The sequence below is a fragment of the Dipodomys ordii genome, unplaced genomic scaffold (assembly GCF_000151885.1).
Source record: "Dipodomys ordii isolate 6190 unplaced genomic scaffold, Dord_2.0 Scaffold234, whole genome shotgun sequence".
Taxonomy (NCBI): domain Eukaryota; kingdom Metazoa; phylum Chordata; class Mammalia; order Rodentia; family Heteromyidae; genus Dipodomys; species Dipodomys ordii.
Genome location: NW_012267450.1, coordinates 153,269 through 176,602, shown reverse-complemented (window position 1 = coordinate 176,602; position 23,334 = coordinate 153,269).

Sequence of the window (23,334 nt, the reverse complement as noted above, 5' to 3'; positions counted from 1 at the left end):
GTTTAACCACTCTGGAAAGAATTATAGGAGTTCCTCAAAAGACTAAACATAGAGCTCCTCTATGATCCACAATTCCCACTCCCAAATGACCACAAACAAGGCCTTACTAAAGCTATCAGCACAACTATGTTTGTTGCAGCATTATTTACCATAGCTAAGATATGGAACCAATACAGATGCTCCTCAGTAGATGAATGGCTCAAGAAAATATAGTACCATATTTTCTAGGATTCCATCAGAAAGAATGACATCATTCTATTTATAAGGAAGTGGAAGGACTTGGAAAAAATCATATTAAGTGAAGTAAGCCAGACCAAAGGAACATAGGTCCTATGGTTTCCCTTATTTGTAATAATTAGTGTACATCCAGGACAATCTTATCAGATGAACAGAATAACTCAATAGCTATGTACCAATGACCATATAAAATGATGTTAAACAAAATGATCTCCAAAGCATAGAAACAAGAGGTTTTACTTTGTTTTTGTTTTTGTAATGTACTACATGTTTTCTTTTCGCTTTTGTGTTTTTTCCCCATATGGCTTATCCCCTGTTGTCACTATATTTGATTCTGGCACCATAGGTATTGTATATAGGTTTATCAGAATTAAGGAAGGGAAGGGGAACAAAAAATGGTGAGACAAAGGACAAAGAGGGAATCGATACAACAGCAACACTCACAAGATATTATGTTGGGAAGAGGCAGACAGCTTTTCTTATCTGTGGAGCTGTCCAAGTAACATAATGAACCCTATTCCTAAGGAGTGATTGCGTGTTCACTACTGGTGAACTTAGCATGCTCCTTCTATTATTCTGAATCATTTTAGTACCAGACTTCACATACAAGATGGAATGCAAGGAATCTCATCGTTTTTGCCTCTTCAGCTTGAGAGGCCTATTTCCTTTCATATTTCTCCATGATGATCATTTACTAACAAACATACCACGGCTTGGTATGTTAGCTGAAGAGATGACTAATGAAATCTAAATAGTCATAAAAGGAAAATTCCCATGAACTGGATAAACACAAGAATTACAAATGTGATGAATGGAAATAAGATGCTACAGAAATTGATATTGCCAAGCGTATCATTTCAGCCACATTCCAATACTCATAACAATTACTTAGAATCAGCAACGTTGCAGAGCTAATCAACAGCATCTGTTCATCTTCACAGCTGTTATCCTGGGGGGGAATGCCACTCTCCTCCCTACTCAGCTCCAGATACACTGTGATTGTAATGAACACCTATCTTGATGAGGAATACAGCCTAACCACTAGGAGAAAATTCAAATAGAGGTCCATATGAAATTCAGAGATACGGAATTATCAAAGGAGTCTCTCTTATGGCTGCACTTTGATCCAAACAAGTTTATTTCTTGTTAGAATAAACTTACTATTCACTTTCACTTACTACTACAAACTGCATGGAAAATAAAATTTAATTATAAATAATGTCAACAGACATGCCCTTAGGATACTATTTTATTAAGTATTTCATTCATGCATTTCTTCACCCATTAGAAGAAAAAACATGCTGCTTATCCAGCCACAAATACATGAGTATGCACAAGGAAACAGAATAAAGGAGGGTAAAGAGAGCATAGAAAAGAAAAATGGACTACTCCAAATGGTAGTAATGTGTTAAGAGAAAAGTTTAGGAACAGAATCATCCTAACAAGGAATGGAAAGGCTGATTAAGAAAAAAAAAACAGCAAACATAACCTTGAAACAATAACTGAAGAGAAATCTTATGAAAAGCAATGGTCTAGAGAAGGGTCTTAGGATGGAGAGAAAAATAAAATAGACTTTTTTTTAAATTGTGAAAATACTGTATAGAGGGGTTACAATTACATGGGCAAGGTAATGAGTACATTTCTTATCAAGCATTGCAGCCTCCTCTTTTGTTTCCCCTTCTCATCCCTTCCCATCTCCCCCCTTCTCCCTGGCCCTCACTCGGCCAAAGTTGTAAAGTTCGTTTTTCAACATAACGGCTTGTACATCTCATTGTTGCAAGGGTCCACCTGTATCCCTAGTTAAACGGTTTGTTTTTGCCCTTCTCCTCCACATATTACACCAACATCAAATACAATGAAAGCAGGGGTTATACCATGGGGGAAGGACATACAAAGCAACAAAGAAATCATCTTATAAATATGTTAGAAACAATTGCAAGAAAGAAAAAAAAATAACACTTGAATCCTTATCTTGGGGCTCATTTTACCTAACAACAACTTATTTGACCTTTTCTGTTTGTCTCAGACATGTTTATTGCAGCATTATTTACCATACCTAAGATATGGAACCGACCCAGACGCCCCTCAGTAGATGAATGGATCAAGAAAATGTGGTATATATACACAATGGAATTCTATGCCTCCATCAGAAAGAATGACATTGCCCCATTTGTTAGGAAATGGAAAGGCTTGGAAAAAATTATATTAAGTGAAGTAAGTCAGGCCCCAAGAAACATAGGTCCCATGGTTTCCCTTATTTGCAATAAAATTGACTTTGTTAATGAACTAGATTAATAATAAAGTGAGAGTTAAAATGGGTTGTGTGAAGAGACAGAGTACAGCTTACCTTTACTTTGCTGAGAGTTTGGAGTTTCTCCTAAGAAAAACCAGAAGACTATGTTACTTTCTAAGGAGGTAAAGGATTTTTCTTTCAAGGTAATTCTCTAAAGTGTGTATGTGTATGCATGCATATGTCTGTGAGAGAGACGGAGAGAGAGGAGAGATCGAGGGAGAGAGAAGGGGAAAGAGGCGGGGGGAGAAAGGAGAGAGAGAAGCTTTTTGTATCTATGAAAATCTCTTGAATGGTAACTTCTGGATTTTTCCACTTTCCCACCTTATGCTGTACTGCAGTTGTTTTTGTTTTGTTTTTTTGCTAGTCCTGGAGTTTGAACTCAGAGCCTTGACACTGTCCCTGATTATCTTTTGCTCAAGGCTAGCACCCTACCACTTGAGATATAGTGTCACTTCTGGCCTTTTCTGTTTATGTGGTACTGCAGAATCAAACCCAGGGCTTTGTGCATGCTAGGCAAGTACTCCAACACTAAGCCACATTCCTAGGCATTTCTGTAGTCTTTCTGTAGTCTTTACATTGATCTAGTCCCTATACAGGAGTGAGTTCTGCAACAATATTTAATTTTTCATCTCTTTCCTATGTATCTATTCTCAAAGTGCCAAGTCCATTACACTTTTAAAACTCACAGTTTTCATGAACATAACTGTCTTCTTACACCCATTTCTCCCTCCCCTAATTCATGTTTCTTTAATTCAAACCAGCCCACATAAAATGATTTCTCTTTCTCTTCTTTCATTCCTCAAATCCAATTACAACTCTAAGAACTTTTATCATTATTGGAAACATCAGATTTGATTTTCATCAGTGTTATTTCCTAAATTAAAAAAATACCCAGTGTTCTAACTTTTATGGCATGCTTCCTGGATTTCTGTATGTTCTGATATTAATGTAGTGTTCCAGCCAAAATGTCTCAAATCCCAAGTTTTGTGTGATTTTCTATAACTCCCTCAGTTTAGCCTTCAGCAATGCTCTCAGCCCGTGGAGAGCTTAATTATGCAAGATGCACTTTCTAATTTAGTCTCTACTATTGCATGTAATAAGAAAAGCTACCACGTATTGAGTGCTTGCTATATGCATTGTTCCTAGGAGTCTTAATTCATAACAGTGCTCTGTGTGGAGTCTGTTTGTAGTTTTATTTCACAAATAAGAAAGTTGAAGTTGAGTACATCTCATACTCTGTAGCGGCAGAGTACAGATTCCAACACACACATTCTGTCTCTAGATAACATTTTCTGAACAGAGAAGCATGTCCCCAATATGTAGCTTTCTGGTTGCACATAGCTCATCACATTTCCTAATTGATGTCTCCAACTTCTCTTCCTAAGAGTTTTTTTTGTCTTGATGGCAGAGTTACTAATTGTTTTAATTTTTTCTTTGATTGCTTTTGTATTCCATACAAAATACAATGCAGGCTTAGCAGAAACTCGTGGATCTCTATGAATTGGGGAGTCTACTGAGGTCCTAGCAAGTTCACACTGGAAAATTAACACTCTCGCTAAGATGTCTTAAATGCAAAAGGAGAACACTAATGCTAGATAGTTCGTCCTACAACATATCATAAGGATTGACGATTGACTCGTATTATGTGTGTGTGTGTGTGTGTGTGTGTGTGTGTGTGTGTGTGAGTGTGTGTGTGTGTAGGTGCCTATATTTGTAGGCACTTGGCCATATTTTAGAGCAGCAAATTTCTAGAATCAGAACTTTTTAATCCTTCAAGTCGAAGGTAGCTCTTTCACTTAAGATCAAGGATGGACTCTCTGGAGGGAAGGGAAGATTTCACATCATCTAAATCCTCCTTCTATGCAGTCTCTGTGCTGGCAGACTCACTCACCTATTTATAACCCTTTGGATATACTTTTTCACAATTGTTGTAAAATCCTTCCTTTCCTTTTCCTTTCATGCGCTAACTTTTCAAGGTGACTATGTCCAATACCACATTGTCATTTTTCCCCTCAAAGGAATTTTTTTAACACTTCTAAAGTTCCTACACTAACTAGATTGACAATACCATGTATTTGGAAATTTGCAGTCATGTTCACACTCTATGAAATAAAAATGTCACACAAAACCTCCACATAATAACATGATCCTTTCAACAAACAATTAAGATCTTGAGAGGAAAAAAACTGCATTCATCACATAAGAAACAGCATGGTGTGCTGCTCAGAGAGTCACTCAGAAAATGCCTTAGAAAGATCTATTGGAATGAAAAAGTTGGGTTATACATATCCTCAGCTGGATATATTTGGGTCAGACTGGACTCAACCACAAAAGGAAAAATAATGAATATTTCACCAGTGTAAGGTAGTTTTGCTTTTTCTAAGAATTTGAACTAAATTTCAGAGACACTTGAAGACGACTATGTACTGCATGAGCAATGATCAGCCATCATCTACCCAAAGCTCCTCAGAGCTGTCATGTTACATTGTTCTCTGGAAATCCTTTGCAAACTTTTCCTTTGTATTCAGCATTTACCTTGATATTCTTTAAACACATTGGTACAAATTGTTAAAGTGTCTCCCCATTAATACTGCCTTTGTTCTTCTTCTGAAACCTGATAATCTTTACAAGGATTTCAATCATTCATTAGCAATGGAGAATGCATTTTTAGTAGAAAGTTTATTGAAACTGTGTACAAGTAAGTCTTTGCTGCCAGTATTGCTGTTTTTATTATTATTTTTTTTGTCACATACCATTGGAGGTTCCAGCTGGTAGAGCTGGGCTGTTTGGTTTTATTCATGGCACTCTTCATTCTCCATATGGCTTGTCTTATTTTAGTCTCTGGATAAAAACCAACAAAGAAAGACATGAAGCCTGCAAGTTTCCCTAAAGCGTGGCCACGTGACCTGCATACCATCTCTTCTGCTGAATTCTATTGAGCAAAATCGTTCATTTATGGGGAAAAGTCATAGACTCATCTATTAATGGAGGAAGACCCAGAATCTCACTGCTAAGGAATCAGATTGTTAGTTCCACAGTCTACTAAAAATACACTAAATTTCGATGTTTGGGCCATGTGTCTCCATTTTTTTGAGGCAATAGTATAAGTGGGAAAAAAATCACATGCAAATAAATCCCATGACATTGTTACTGTTTCCTGGTGGGTCTTTAATATCACATAGAAATCCTTCTAATTTTACCATAAGATCTCTCTTCCAAGCCTTTTAAGGGTAAAATGGATCCACATATACACATACAGCAAGTTCTGCATGAAGAGAACAAGATCTACATTAATCATGTGAAGTTTTATTTCATGAGTTCAACCTTCAATACTGATAGATTCATCACAGTAAATATTGAAGAATATAATGCCAAATTTTGTCTGGATCACTTGCACATTTAGAAAAAAAGGCAGTGTTCAACATAGTGTCTTGTACATTGTTACACTGGATCAACCTGTATCCTTATTCCAATATTTTGTTATTTCCTTTCCCTTCCCCAAATTAGAAAAATGTATATACAAGATGCAGGACACTGGAATCAAATACAGTGAAAACATTATACCATTGAGGAAGAACATACAAGAAACTTTACAACTTCGGGGTGAGGGAGGGAGGAGTTGAGGAGGTGGGGAGGGAAAGGATGGTAGAGGAAAAACAAAGGAGGGGATAACAATGCTCGATAAGAAATGTACTCATTTCTTTACTCACCTAACTGTAACCCCTCTGTACAGTATCTTTACAATAAAAATATATATATTTAAATAAAACAATGAGACCCAAAATACCATAAAAAAGAAAAAAAGACAGTATTTGTGCTGGAAATTAACCACAAGTCATAAAATCAATGCAATTTTTTTTATTGTAAAGATACCAAACAGAGCGGTTACAGTTACATGAGTACATTTCCTATCGATCCTTGTTATGCCCTCCTTTGATTTTCCCCATCATCACTTCCCTCCCCACCGCCCCAACTCCTCACCCCCACCCCGACATTGTGAAGTTCATTTTCAACATAGTGTCCTGTATATTTCATTGTCACAATGGGTCAACTTGCATCCCAATGTAGGCATTCCGCTATCCCCCTTCCCCTCCCCAAATTACAAAAATGTATGTACAAGATGCAGAACACCGGAATCAAATACAGTGAAAACAGGGGTTATACCGTGGGGGAAGAACTTACAAAAGAAATGAAAGAATCACATAGAGTATTATAAGTACATTTAAAAAAATAGCAAGCAAGAAAAAAACCCCTTGTGTCCCTGTCTTGGGGTACATTTTGCTTAACATTATCTCATATGGTCGTATGTACATAGCCTTTGACCTGAATTAAGATATCTAATATAGGGGAAATAAAGGAGGAAAGCCTGAAGCCAAAAACTATTGATTTCATACTTACTTCTGACAATTATTAGCTGTGAACTGTGGGTAAAAATGTTATCTTTTCTTGGTCACTGTTTAATACTCTATAGGAAAGAAAAAGTTGATAGAAAATAATTTGTACAGTTACTTCCAACAAGTAGTAGAGTTAACTGGGAAATTTGATATGGAAATATAAAGATGCCATACGTTTAATGTTTTGCAGAAATAAAACAAAACAGACATTTGTTGTTTAATGGATAAATATCTTAAAACACTCTTCATGAAGATATTTTACTCATGTATTTTTTAAAACTTCATTTCTTTTACACATTCAAAGGAAAGCAAATTGTTCTAGAACAGACACCCATCTGTTGCTTCTATTTTGTTGCAGTAACATATTTCCATAGTTGCATTACAATCATCCTCTAGTAAACAGTAATAAAATCAGCATTTGGGATGGCTGGAATGGAAAGAGGTTAAATAGGCACAAATACAATGAATGTTTAATGCATACCATCATGATCAAGTCATTAACTATTATTAACTTTCAGGTTAAGTCATTAACTATTATTGACTTTCTCAGTGACCAGCTTAAAGACTGTATTGCAATTTTCTCTATAATTTGTTCCTCAGCAAGAAGTGCTGTCAATGGCTGGTGGTGGTGAGTCCTAAGTGAACATTTTCTAGTTCCCTCATGATGGATATTGTGTGGCAGCAGCCCCATGTCTATACCACATCTCTACCACAAGATTTCACCTCTGGATCTCTGTCACATCTTCACCAAACTAGAATGGGAGCTACTGTTGTTTAATTACCTATGTGTAAGTATTTGTACAAAGAGGCTTCAATTCAATGTGTTAGTCTGTGAGTGCAATGCATTTTAATCCATCTCCCTTAAGAAATGCCTGTGGGCATCTGCCAATATTTTCATCTTGTCACAAAAAGTGATTATACTTTAGACTCTTTATTTAAAAAGTAAACGTTTATAAGGAAGTGAGAAATAAGCATTTAAAGTAATTAAAATGAGCCAGAATGAACTCTAGCATCTCTTTACCTATCATATTAACATATCTCCAAAGGTACCTTTAATTCTCTTGCAGGACTTTCAAGAAGTTTGGGATAAGTTACTTCCTCTTCCAGTTTTATTTTTATTTTTCTTCTGGAGCATTATGGGGCTAGTCCTTTTTTCCAAGTTCTGTTGGCTTGATGTGGAAGTTATCTTCTAGATTCACAGTGTGCCTCTTACTTCCACTCCTGAGAACCTTCTTTCTGGATCTCTGGAATAAAAATTTAAGGACAGACTTCTCCATTCTTTCATTTTTCACTTATTTCCAGAACATGAACTCAGCCAATTCTTCCAGCATCATCCTAATCTTGTTTAACTTTATCTTTTTATTCTTGCAACAACCCTGCCATAACCTTACATCTTACCTAGATCTGATTTATTAAACAGCAGGCTGATAATGTGTGGTAAGCTCCTGGGACCACATAGATGTACTCTTCATGGTCCCTCTGACATTGCTAAACCCACGGTAAGAGGTAGAAATTTTTGCTTGACACTGATGCTTCTTGTCTGTAAGCTTAGCTAATCAGGAATCTGAGATCTGAGGTTTGAAGTTTGAAACCAGCCTGAGCAAAAAAGTCCATAAGACTCTTATGTTGCTGGGGCTGGGAAGATGGCTCAGTGGTAGAGTGCTTGCCTTGCATGCCTGAGGCCCTGGGTTCAATTCCTCAGCACCACATAAGCAAAAAGAAAAAAAGCCGGAAGTGGCGCTGTGGCTCAAGGAGTAGAGTGCTAGCCTTGAGCTGAAGAGTTGAGGGACAGCGCCCAGGCCCAGAGTTCAGGCCCCATGACTGGACCCAAAAACAAAAACAAAACAAAAACAAAACAAAAAGACTCTTATGTTGAGTGAATGAGCAAAACTAAAAACAAAAGTGAGAAAGCAACTGAAGCCAAACAAAATTTCAAGTCCCCCTTAACACAACAAAAATAACAAGTGTTTCTTATATTGTATTCATATTTACACACTCACTTTGACTTGAGGAGTCAGTGAAGTTTCCCTTCCTATATTTTGCTAACCTCTAAATTTTTTCAGACTCTCCAGATTATATCATAAGGTGTTTATTTGTTGTTATCTAAACAGTTAGTTATCAGGCCATTCCTTTTTCTAATAGAAAGACTGCTGTCTGGCATCTCACTTGGGAAGATCTTAGTAAAAGATGCCATAAATCTGGGGGCTGGGAAGATGGCTCAGTGGTAGATAGCTTGCCTTGCATGCATGAGGCCCTGGGTTCGATTGCTCAACACCACATAAGCAAAAAGAAAAAAAAGGGAAGTGGCGCTGTGGCTCAAGTGGTAGAGTGTTAACCTAGAGCTGAAGAGCTGAGGGACAGTGCCCAGGCCCAAAGTTCAGGCCCCACGACTGGACCCCCCCCCCCGCAAAAAAGCCACAAATCTGGCCCTACATTAGTTCCATTGGTATTATGAAGATACTTTTATAAAAATATACCCTGATCAAAGATATACAACAATGGCTAGGGCTTGGAGCTTCAATCTCTATCCACCATTTCAGGTTCATGAACACACAGTGACAGGGTGATTACAGGTGCCATAATGAGGAAATGCGGATTATAAGTCACAGAAGAGCAGACAAGCTAGTTGCTGAAGACATGGGCTGTCCCTGATTAAAGTTGCAAACCCTGGCTTAATGAGGCTACTGGGCAGAGCTTCAGCTTCAGTCATATACGACATCAATAGAAACTGGCAAGTACTTAGCCCTATCAAGGGAGAGAAGTGTTCTCCATGGATAGAGTATATCCACTATGGAAATTTTATTCTTAAAATGGAGTAGGCAAATAAGCAGAATCATAACAAGATGCTAGAATCCCTGAGGATGACAAGTGAAATGTATAACTTACTGGAAATTTATACACACAAATACATAAAGACATATTCTGATCTTATAATTTTTAAAGTAAGGACATTATTGAAGATTTTGATAAAATGCATACACTAGTGGTAATTATGATTAAGTAAATATAGTCTACATTTCTAGCTATAAAAAATGCCAAAACAAGTTGCTGTTGATGATTTTTTATTTGCTTTCTATTTTCTGAGAACATAATTGTTTTTACCATTGTATATTTCACAACATGTAAATGCTGATGTTTTATAGCGAAAGCACCAGTCCTGAAGGCTCATTTTCTCATGTAAACAAAGAATTTCAAGAAAAACTAATTGACTGTTTTAAAGCATTCATGTGTCCCACAAACTAAGGCTCACTATGACAGGAATTGAACCCTGTAATTCCATAAATGTGTATTTATATAACTCATATTCAATTCCAAGGACTCTAGAGTTGCTGAAATAATTGGAAAGACACATCAAAAAGTCTGTCTTAGACATGGTAAAGCTAAAAATCATGGACAAGAAAGAAAATTATTAAGGTATTACTGTCAAAAGCCACTGTGTATAAGAGAGATTCAACAAAAATATAGATTCTTGTTGGAGAAGGGTGGTTTATTTCTTTAATCCTAGCTAATCAAGAGGTTGAGCTCTAAGGATTCAGGTTTGAAACCATCTAAGATAAGAAACTCCATGGGACTCTTATATACAATTAACCAGCAAAAACTGTGGCTCAAGGGGTAGAGTGTCAGCATTGAGCAAAAAAATAAAGCCATTCTAGACAGCACCCAGACCCTGAATGCAAGCCTAAGGACCGAAAGTGTGTGTGTGTGTGTGTATGTGTGTGTGTGTGTGTGTGTAGTATATCCCTTTATATTCATATATATTCATAAAAATTCATATAATATTCCTGAAAATTTTGTTGTGAAAAAATTGTATGACTATAATTCCTTTTGAAGTTTATCCCCTGAAAGGTGCAGAAAGAAATTCTGTACTTTGCAATTATTTGATAGTTGTACAAATGCAGGTAAGGTCTTTATATCCTTGAAGAAATACACTAGAATTAATGTGCAGGTTAAAAATTGCAAAATTGGCTGATGAGAGGCTCTCAGACCCAACTGAAAATGTCAATGTGTGCTGTCGACTTGATTCAAGTCACTCAGTTCCACCCATATTAAAATCAGGTCATTGTATATTTTTTCTCACTTGTGTAACTATGTAGCTGGAGATAATTAACTGATTTTTAATTAAGTGTATTGATTTATTAAGAGAAAATCATTTATTTTTTGATCTTGAAGAACCTCTATTATTTTTTTTAATTTAATTAAGTCATTTAATTTTATTGTATTGTAAAGGTGATATAGGAGTTACAGTTACATATATAAGGTAGTTAGTACATTTCTTGTCCCTTTTAAAATGAAGGACTGTATGTACTACAAAAAATTCTATTAAAAAGACAAATTAAAAAAAGACAAATTATTGAATTTAAACCTTGACAAATATCTCATTTGAGTATACATATATACATATATATATACATATATATATATCATTTGAGTATTTTGTCCACAGAAATTTATAAAGTTATCCTTTTAGCCAAGTTCCATATCTGCATTTGGATGTGTTTATTGCAAATTAGACACAATATCATGGTAATTTTCTTAACTAAGAAATAATTTGCATAGATCCTTTTATTACTGAGTAATCATAAATATTTCCTTTGAATAAATCCATTAATATTTTTTCCTCTGTGTACGTGAGTGTATGTGTGTGTGTATACTGATTCTGGGTCTTGAACTCAGGGCCTGGATGCTGTTCCTGAGCTTCTTTTGCTCAAGTCCAGTGCTCTACTACTTGATGACATTTTTAATAGTTTAGTGGAGTTAAATGTCTCATCGACTTTCCTGTTCAGGGTTGGCTTCAACCGAATCTTCTTGTCTCAGCCTCTTGAGTAACTAGGGTCACAGGTGTGAGCCACTAGCTCCTGATGCTCTTATATATTGCTTTCACGGAATTTGAGCTTGAGTTTAGGACCTTGTGCTAGCTAGGCAGGTGCTTCACCACACAAAACAGATTTCTAACCCATTTTAACCTTTTGTTTCTTTCTCAGGTCTCAAATTTTTTATCTGAATAGAATGCAAATGATGATACTCTTACCTAAGGCCTCACATGTAGTCATATTGACAAGCATGCAACACCATGCCCAGTTCATTAGTGGAGATGGAGTCTTCCTAACATTTTCCCACGGACTGGCTTCAATCCACAATCCTACCAATTTCTCCTCCCATGTTGCTGTGATTACAGGCATGAGTCACTGACCTTGTCTTAAAAAACTAATTTATAATAAGCGATTTTATTGCAATTCATTGTCTATTTTCATTTTACAACTTCTTTATTATTTTAATAAGATTGTTTTGCTGTCTTTCAAATATAGATGCTATCGGGTTTTTTTTAATCAATTTTAATGTCATAAAATTTCCACTTGAAATTATTATTTAACTAAAAAGTGAGACAATATGAAACAATATAATACTATTTTATATATTTTGGAGAGATTGTATAATTAATAAATAAATGAAGATTTAGAATCATTTTGCCATATAATAATAGCTCACTAATATTCTATTATTCTTATCATATAGTTAATTGCACAATAAAATGAAAGAACTTTTCTAAAAAAGGAAAATTGTTAATAGCTTAACCTGTATTGATTACTGTAGTTTTTTGTGTGAATAGCTGATTCACTTAATATTAGGTTTTTAAAGAAGAGGTAGCCGAGTAAAAACCACACCATGCGCGTGATATTCAGGTAAGGGGTAGATTTATTCAATAGACCTGCTGGGACCAGACCAGGTTGGCAAAGAGGGCTTCTGGCCCTGGGCTAGGTCTTATCTATGGTAGGGGTGGGGAAAGGTGTGGCCAGGTAAAGGGGGGTGTTACCAAGTGGGAGAAAGTTGTGGCCACATCAGATTCAAATGTGACCTCAGTGGATGTGGATGTGACCTCTTCCAGGTGTCCCAGTTGCCTAGGTAACACAGGTACTGGGTGGGGTCTGGTAGCCATCCAGGAGTAGACCTTGTACTTAAGTCCTGTTAAATCTTGTTGTTTATGTACTTATTTTTGTTCTTTTTTAAATGTGCCAGTACTTGGGCTTGAATTCAGTGCCTGGGCACTGTTTCTAATCTTTTTGCTCTCAGAACTGGTGCACTACCACTAAATCCTCCCTTTTTGGTGACTAACTGAAGAGTTTTCCTGCCTGGGCTAGCTTTAAACCTAGAGCTTCAAATCTCAGTCTCATGTATAGCTAGGATTACAGGTATGAGCCTCACACACCCATTTACCTATAGTTGAGGAAACAAAAGGTGAGGAAATAAAGCCCCACTTGGCTAGTAGTTTAATCAAAATTACATTAATAGTAAATAATGTGAAACAAGCTTAAGCTCCAGGCTGTGTCTATGCAGTATACTGTCTAGGACAGATAACTCTACTGAATCTGTAGCAGAAGTAAACAATATTGTCCCTTCTCCCAAGGCACACACAGAGGAGATGGACATAATAAAAAATAATGTTACAGCAACACAGAGTGTTCCCTCTATAGCATTATAAAAAGGTGGATTCTTCTCCAGGGATTATAAAACATCATGAAAAGAAAAGAGGCAATTACTTTGTGACCTGAAGCCTGGTGTGGATCCAGCAGGTGGGAGACTTACAGGGCAAGACAGGCAGAGCCATAAGCAGATGGGTGGAAATATGACATTAGCCAACTGCAATATGTTTGGCCTAAAGCAGCCTGGGTACTCAATAAATGTGGCCCAGAGTGGTTTCTGTACGGATATAGTGGGCTACAGTTTGCTTCATGTACAAGAAGGTTGTAAATGAATCCCACCATAAACTGTTGGAGCTAAATAATTGAAGCTTGTGGAAGCAGAATAGCGGACTCCACATTCCACTGGGGGCTGCCAAATTATGGCCTGTACGTCAGGTACCAAGCCATTCCAATCAAATGATATCTGATTTCTAGTTCTTCTCTTTGTGGTGATAAAAACAGTGTACCACATTGTGCAAAGGTTGTTCTGAGCCATCTATTTTCAGCAATGTTGACTACTCCTAGAGTCTTTTTCTTGGTCAAGGTAACATTGGTTTTTAACAGTGTTGGTTCAACCAGCATGATCAGACTTGAATTTTATGATCCCATGAGGAAGTGAGGATATTTAGCAATAATTGGTGGCAGGTGGGTAACTTGGTAGGGGTATGAGTTTCTGTTGGACCTCAGCTCCACTTGGCTTGTACTTAGAACTCTTTGTGTTTATTTGAACAACCATTTTTTGTTCTTATTTTTGTTCTTCATTCCTAGTATACTAAATTAAATTGAAATTGTACTAAATTTAGGGACCTCATTCTAGTGAGATGAGACAGAAAATGAAATGGGTGGAGAGCTGAATTATAATTGTCAGAAAACTGAATTGGATCCATCTCAGGCCTTGGAGAAGTATTTTTGACATTTATGAAAACAATGACATATGTGTATGTGTGAATGTGCATGTTTTGTTTGTTTGGATTTTGAAACTGGGCTTTTGTATTACTAAAAAAAATTATCATTTAACTGGGCACTGGTGGCTTATGAAGTAATTGTAGTTACTCAGTAGGCTGAGACCTGAAAGACTGCAATTTGAAGGCAGCCCCGCCTGGAAAGTCTGAGAGACCCCATCTGCAAAATAAACAGCAAAAAGCTGGACTGGAAGCATGGTTCAAGTGAGAGAGCAATAGCCAGGCTAAACAAGCTGAGTGAGTCAAAGGCATAGAGTTCACACTCTAGAAATGGCCTAAGATAAAAGGAAAAGGGAAAACATTATCATTTAAACTGAGATCATTTAAACTGAGTATGAGTTCTTACGCTATTCATATAATGTGCAGCGTAAGAACTTTTATGGGCATAATTGGTTTAAGTGTACTTAAAAAATACCACACGCCGAAAAATAAACTATACACTGAAAAATAAAACAGTCCTAGAAAATAATCTCAGTGCAACCTGGGGAGACCCAGGTCTGCTGTATGATGTTCAGGAACATATACTAGAACTTCCCTTCCATTGACCACCTGCCAGCTGCTGGAGCACAGTAGGTCAGTGCTTGTCCCAGGGATTAGGCATTGTCTCAGACACACTGCTCTCCACAAATGTGACAATCAGTGGCCACAAGGATCTTGCTGTTTCATAATCTGGAGGTGAGCTCAGCTTTGCCATTCCCCACTGCTTGTCAAACAGATGCACTAGGGAAGCACCAAGTCTGTTAGCACAGCTTCAGGGAAAGCAAGCACTGTGCCCAGCTCAGTCATTCATGGAGCTACACAGTGACCCTCATGTGCCTGAATACATGTGTATCTTCTTGGGTGGCCCAGCCTAGGATACTTTTAGAATGAGTATGCTGTTCATTCTTTTGAATGTTAAAATAAAGATGGTGTGTGGAAAACACATTAATTGTAGTGTTCTCTTCATGTCTAAATGCCTCAAAGGACAAAAGAAAAAAAACACCTTTAATGTATTAGACCATTGAGACTTTGGGCTTAAACTGTTACTGATGAATATAAGTATTATGACTAGAAGGGGACAAGCAGTATTTCTGTGGTGAAAGAGTCCTTTCTTCATGGGACCCAGGTGTGGCAACATTGCCAGGCCTGAGCAGGCAGGGCTTGGGGACTCTGCCTTAGCCAGCAAAGCCTCATCTGGGGTACTGAGTCTGCCTCCCACACAGCTATTCCTGGCTGGTCCCAGGTGTTGGAAACTCTGCAGTCAGTGGCCCAGCAGTATTTCTTTTGTCACAAAAATATGTCCCACTGAGATGAAAAAAAGGTGTAATAAATCATCATATCTGCCATCAAAATAGTAGCAGAAGAGAGAAGTCATGTTGTGAGCAAACCTTATACACTGAAAATGTCATGAGGGACTTTTCCACTAGCCACAAATGCTGTAAAAACAGATTAAATTCCGGCACATGAGGTATCGTTACAAATCTTACTAAAAAAGAAAAGATCAAGAAGAATGTAGTGTTGCCTCTGTAATTTCAGCCTATCAGATCAGTAAAGGTTTAGCAGGGGTCCTGTGAGCAGAAGAGAAGCAGCCACAGGTGATAGCTCAAGAATCTCCCCAGGGGGACACCTTCTCCTCACTTATCACACAGGGCTCTTCGATTGAGAGGAAACTGCTTCAAGACACCATTTACACACAAATCACAAAAGGGTCTCCTCACCCACAGGAAAATCTGGAGCAGAATGCTGAATGTTTCTGTCACCTCAAGCTGAAACTTTTATTGGTTCAGGAAAATCTTCAGTGTGCTGCTACAAATTAAATATCCAAAATGTAGGCATAAACATCAGCAATTGTGAAAATTACAACCTATTTTTCTACTGTGAGCTAAGATAGGATTTATTTTTAAGTTAAGTAGTTATAAAAAGGGATTTCAAGTTAACAAGTCTAGATTAAGATCTGTGTTATCCCTTCCAACATTCTTCTTCACTTTTTCCCAATTCCATCCACACTCTCAAGTTATATGGTTCCATTTCCATAGGTACATTGAATATAATGACTGTATTTGTCTATCCTTCCTCTCTCCATTTCTCTCCCCCACACCTCCCTTTGCTCTACTTTCTCCCTGAGAAAACTTCCTGCTATTCATTTTGTTAAACCAGAGAGAGAGAGAGAGAGAGAGAGAGAGAGAGAGAGAGAGAGAGGGAGGAAGGAAGGAAGGAAGGGAGAAAGGAAGACACAAAAATAATATAGTTAAATTTTATTTTACTATATCTGTGCAAAGGTTGTGGGATATAGATGATTTTCACATGATGTTAAAATGCACTTATGATGTGCTATCACATCACACTTACTATAGATTTCTGAGGAATGTGGTTCAAAGCCAGCCTGGGCAGGAAAGTCCATGAGACTCATCTCCAATAAACCAGCAAAAAGCCAGAAATGGAGCTGTGGCTCAAGTGGTAGAGTGCCAGCTCTGAGAGAAAAAGTTAAAGGACAATGACCAGGTTGTGAGTTTAACCCCTAGTTCTGGCATAAGAAAAATAAAAATAAAAATAGGAAAATGGTAAGTTGTTTCATTTCCCCTTAGCTTTACGATTGTAACACTGAATTAATTGGTTAATCCAGCAGACAGGTAATTAGTCAATTGGATTCCAGCTCCTTTTCAGGAATTAGGAGGACAATAATGGAGAAAATACCCTTGTCTAGAGGACTTTATAGCAAAGTCTTTAACAGAATAGTAGGTTAAGGGCAGCCAAATATGATTTTTTTCTTTTTCCTTTTCTCTTCCTTTTTTTTCTTGTTTTACTTCTCTCCTCTCATCCTCTTCCCTTCCCTCCCCTCCCATCCTCATCTCTCCTCTCCTAGAATTTGGATCCTGGGGCTTAGAACTCAGGGCCTGGCCACTGTCACTGAGCTCTTGTGCTTAAGGCTAGGCTTCTAGCACTTGAACCATAGCTCTGTTTTCAGCCTTTTGATAGCTAATTTGTAGATAAACGTCCCACAGACTTTCTTGCCAGGGCTGACTTCAGACTGCAATCCTCAGATCTTGGCCTCCTGAGTAGCTAGGATTACAGGCATGAACCACTGGTGCCTGGCTTCAAATATTTTTAGCCCCCCACAAAAAAAAGTAGGGGATTTTTTTAGTAGTATTTGTCATCTTCCATCTCTGGTGGATAGTCCTCCACAGGCAATTTAGAGGAATTGAAACACATAATTGGATTTATTGTGGAATGAATATATGAATTAATTTGTAAGTAAATGACAAAAATCCATGTATTCAAGCTTCACATGAAGTTAGGATGACCTGTGTGTGGTATGGCTCTCCACTAATGTTCAAGAAGTGTTCAACTTTTGGTTTTTTGTGCTAGTGTTGGGTGGCCATGATTACAGGTATGAGCCACTGATATAGTCATTTTAACAATTGCTATGAATGAAATTTGTCCTTGAATTTCTCCTCCTGCCCATCCCCATTTTTTCTTCTTTATATATTTTCTCTCCTTATTTTTTCCTCAAGATGTTAATGGCTGATTTTATTTATATCTTCCATGAACAATTGAGTCACACAGTTGTATTTCTTGGGCTTTTATCTATTGTCAGCATTTTGATAAAAACTTTAGACAATATATTAAACATTGTGTTAAGTATGTTTACTGTAGTTTTTTCTGGGTAAATTTTTTTCTGGACACAATGGACAGTCAATGTGTCAATAACAAATTAAAATTTCAGGCTGGCATCAGTGTCTCACCTGTAATCTTAGCTAGCCACCAGGCTGGGATCTGAGTGTCATGGTTAGATGATCGCTTGGGCAGAACAGTCCATGAAACTCTAACAGTGATAAGGCACTGAGTTCAAGACTCTGTCTCAGCACAAACATAAAATAAAGAAAAACATAAAATAAAAATCATGCTAAAAAAGCCTTTGATGTCTTTCATTATCATTTGCTTCAGGTACATTCATTTTATACTGTTCTTGAATATAACATTTTAAAATTAAATTGTGAAATACTGAAATTGTTGATTCTATCAGTCCCAAGATGTTAAGAAAATAGCCAAATGTCAATAATAAATTAAAGCAACCAATTCCTTCTACAATGGAATGTTACGTTATCTCTTCATCAATCTATTGTTTATTTCTATCTGTATGTGTTGTCTAATTCTATTCGATATTAGTTTTAGATAAGAAGCCTTATGTCTTCAAATATTAATTTAATTTGGTAAACAATTACTGAGTACTTGTGTTATTTTTGGTAGATTTTTCAGAGATCTTTCATAGAGACTACAAAATCACATACAAACAATATTTTTTTTTCCTTCTAACAGTTGTATTTTATTTTTCTACTGAGTTTAAGGATTGGATAAATCATTATAAAGTCTTTAAAAACACTTAGAGTGTTATGGATTAGTATTTTTCTTTCTTTTTTATGTATGTATGTATGTATTTATTTGTTTATTTTTGTCGGTTGTGCAGCTTGAACTCTAGGCTAGGATGCTGTCTCTGGGCTATTCAGCTCAAGGCTAGCACTCTACCACTTGAGCCACAGTACCACGTCCGGTTTTCTAGTGGTTTATTGGAGATAAGAGTCTCACGGATTTTCCTGCTCAGGCTGGCTTTGAACCACAATTCTCAGATCTCAGCCTCCTGAGTAGCTAGGATTACAGGCGTGAGTCATAGGCATCCAGCTAGTGTCCATTTTTCTATTCCTTAGATTATGTTTCTATTTTCCTGCTTAAATAAAACACTAATATCTGACTTCATTATCATGAAGAGACTATCATTTCATGAATTTAATAAAGCTATCATCACACTAAAAATGACAATCAAATGTTAAGTTGTGATTTCTTATGTATTTGTTTTTCCATCTGGTTAAAAAAAAGTGATTTTAATACCTTTACTGTCAGTTGTGTCTGTAAACATTTATGTCCTTTTTGCCTCATTTATTGTCACAAAGTGAGTTCTTTTTCCTTATTATCTTTTAAATATTTTTAGTCACACTACTTATAATCTCTCCAGTTAACTGTGCACAGAGCTAAAAGGGTTGTTCTTTAATGCAATCCAATGATCTTTGTCATTGAACAAGAATAGAACATATTAATGGATTTAAATGTAATTGTGTGATTATCTTATCCTTATTTTTCAATCTTGTCCTAGGATTTTTATGCTTTTTTAGATTATATGGTATTTTTGTTGGAATAATATTTGCATATTTCTATGTGTGTACATTTTTAACAGCCTCTTGGATGTCTTTAGCAGCAGAAGTGACACAAAAATTTTTGTGTACTACTGTGATTCTGTATTGTAAAATACAAAGCTGGAAAATAATACAAATAATACAATTCTCTAGGGCTCCTCAGAAGCTAAGACAATCATATATATCATACACACACACACACACACACACACACACACACACACACACACACATATATATACATTCCATGATTATTGGTTGATTCATATTGTGACATATTGTCTTTTATCTTCTTAAACTGATATTCTTATGACTTTCCAAATTGGACACATACTGTCTCATCAGGCATGTTGAAGGTAAGATTCATATAGTGCTTTCTCTCTTGCAGTTGTCTAATATAATAAAGACATTTCATAAAGAAGATAGATTCTTCTCCATTTTCCTAATAACAATACATCTGCAGTGGGCATTGTATGTCTGTCTCTTTCACATGATCCATGGTCCTCACAAGATCCCTTGATGTGAATGTGTTTTTTATACTCTTTTACAAAGGAAGAAACTGAGAAAAGTTAAATGATTTGGTAAAATCAAACAGCCAGTGGGCATGGAGTTAATAGCTAGGGAGGTCATTTAGGTGACTTCATCGAAGATGTTTGCAAAATGCAGGGACTGAAACATAATATAAACTGATAAATGATTTTGTGCAACAAATGATCCATAATGTCTTAGTGTTTTTCATATTCAAATACTTTCCTATATTATTGTGTAACTCTAAAGTTATTGTCATTCTACCTTAAGGCATAGCCACAAATAAACCTGTTTCATATTACATTACAGAATCATTATCATGTTAAACTTCATTGCATTTTATACTAAGTAAATTGTAAAATACCCTCCCACACAATGAAGGAAATTACTTGTTCATATATATATATATATATATATATATATGTATATACATAGACTGAAAGCCTATAGGGTATTATTTTATTAGTTTTCATAGTATTTCCTTTAAGAACATAAAAAATTATGTTAGTACTGTTAGGAAGACATTGGATAACTTATTATGTAAAACTCTTTGTAAATAAGACAAAGAATGAGAATTACTAACAATTCACTCCCCATTCATAGAAATCTGTAGAAGCAGGACCAGTTTAGGAAAGCTTCTCTTTATGATTCAAATTAGATTTACCAACCATTTGCTGATGTTAAGTATTCATGTGTCACATAGATAAGCATTTCAATGAAAGTCTCAGCTCTTGTGGATTTATAGAATTGTGGAGAGAGATAGACAATACACTTGTAGATGACAAACATTAAATGCATTGAATGAGTTCTGAGGGAAAAACCAACAAGAGAAGAGGAAAACTGGGAGATGTAGAATTCTATGAAAGGTGAAAGACTTAGCACAAAGCATGTGTATATAGCATTACTAAATGGTATGCAATACATGTGGGCTTGTGAAATCTATCTTGCAAGTAAAATATGAAGAAAGTGTGAATTACTCTGTCTTTTAAATTTATTTGCTTGCAAATTATAAAAGTTTTCACAGAAGAATTGTGTGTGCATATGTGTGTGTTTATATGTATGTTCATGCGTGTGTGCTCTACCACTGAGCTACATGCCTAGCCTTTGTAATTGTTTTCCTTTTAGAGAAAATGCATTCTTTGTACTTAATGTGCACTCTATATACAAACTGAACTATGTAAGTTGAGGGTAAGAAATGGGAGAATGAAGAAAGGGGTGGCAATGGTCATGATGCATTGTACTCATAGCCTGACATAGAACTGTAATCTATTTGTACAACTACTTAAAATTTTTATGAACAGATTTTTCCCTAGTTTTTGTTAGCATATATCGATTGCACCAAGGATTTTCACTGTGATATTTTCACACATACATAAAACGTAAAGCAAACCAAACTCACTCTTTTTCTCCCCACCCAGTTAGAGCAATTTCAATAGATTCCATTTTTCTGTTCCTACATCCCTATAAAATCCCTCAGCTTTCTTCTTCTTTAATTTTCTCATTTGGCTATTTCCCCTTTCTTTAGTAGCTTCCAGACAACTAATCTTTTCACATTTGTTTCATTTCCCTTCATTTTCTAGCAGGTATTAACTACACACAGATGTTTTGTCATGAAGCATATGTATACATAGTGTAATACATAATCATGTATCCTTCAGTTTTGTTCACAATAACTAAATTGTGGAATCAACCAAGGTGTCTAATAATTGATGAAAGGATATGAAAAAATATAACCTATATATTCAACCCTAAAGAAAAACAACATGTCATTTCCATGCTCATGGAGGGAACTGGAGGTTATTAATTTATGTGGGATGTCAAGCTCAAAAATGCCAGTATCGTGCTTTTACACATTTAGAATCTAGAACTAAAAGATACACACACACACACACACACACACACACACACACACACACACATACATACATACATTCACACATGCGTCATCACAGGAATCATGGTACTCCTTGAGAGGATACAGGGAATGGTAGAGAAGGAAAGAGGAGAATGACAGACTACAGGTAATATCAACATACCTGGTCTCTATGTCTGAAGATACCATGGGGAAGCTCACTGGAGGCTCTTGCTGTTGGGGAGAAGAATGAATTAGGAAAGAGAACTAGGGATTTGGGATAGGATCTTGCTATGTATTCCAGGTATGCCTCAAAGTGGCCACTTCCTGAATGCTAGGATTACAGGTGTATACCACCTACTATGCTAGGAAGAAAATGTAATTTCTTTAATGACATTTATCATAGGATACAGATTACTTTTTTAAAGTATATGAAATTTTCTGAAATTATGTTTTCAACAATGGACTCCACATACATCTCTTGAATGAAAAAAATGACAGATGGTAGGATGGCATTAAGACTATTGTTGTATTTTTTTTTCATTCTCTCCTATCAAAGTTATGTAGTAGAAACAAAGAACCAATCTCTAAAAAGCCAGAAAATTCAACCATTAAACTATTACAGATCTTAGTTTCAGATCTTAGTTTCTTACTGACTTACATGTAAATAGAAAAGTCGGCACATCTCTGAACTTTCCAAACACGGAAAAGCAGCCTTACCAGGGAAATGCAGATGACAGAATAATTAGGTAATTTACTGTGTTAAAGGTTGTTACGTTACTCGACAAAAATGGGCTAAAGACCTAAAGAGAAACTTCTCTGAAGAGGAAAGAAGGATGGCCAATAGACACATGAAGGAATGCTCAATTTCTCTAGCCATAAAAGAAATGCAAATCAAAACAACATTGAGATACCACCTCACCCCAGTTAGAATGGATATAATCAAGAACCCTAATAACAACAGATGTTGGAGGGGATGTGGACAGAAGGAACCTTACTGCATTGTTGGTGGGAGTGTAAACTTGTTCAACCACTTTGGAAAGTAGTATGGAGGTTCCTCAAAAGACTCCACATAAAGCTCCCCTATGACCCAGCAATCCCACATTTGGGCATTTACCCAAATGATCACAGACAAGACCATACTAAAACTACCAGCACAACTATGTTTATTGTAGCATTATTTACCATAGCTAAGGTATGAAACCCAACCAGATGCCCCTCAGTAGATGAATGGATCAAGAAAATGTGGTATATATACACAATGGAATTCTATGCCTCCATCAGAAAGAATGGCATTGCCCCATTTGTTAGGAAATGGAAAGATTTGGAAAAAGTTATATTCAGAGAAGTAAGCCAGGCCCAAAGAAACATAGGTCCCATGGTTTCCCTTATTTGCAATAACTAGTATATGTCTGAGTCAAACAGAAAAGGTCAGATAAGTTGAT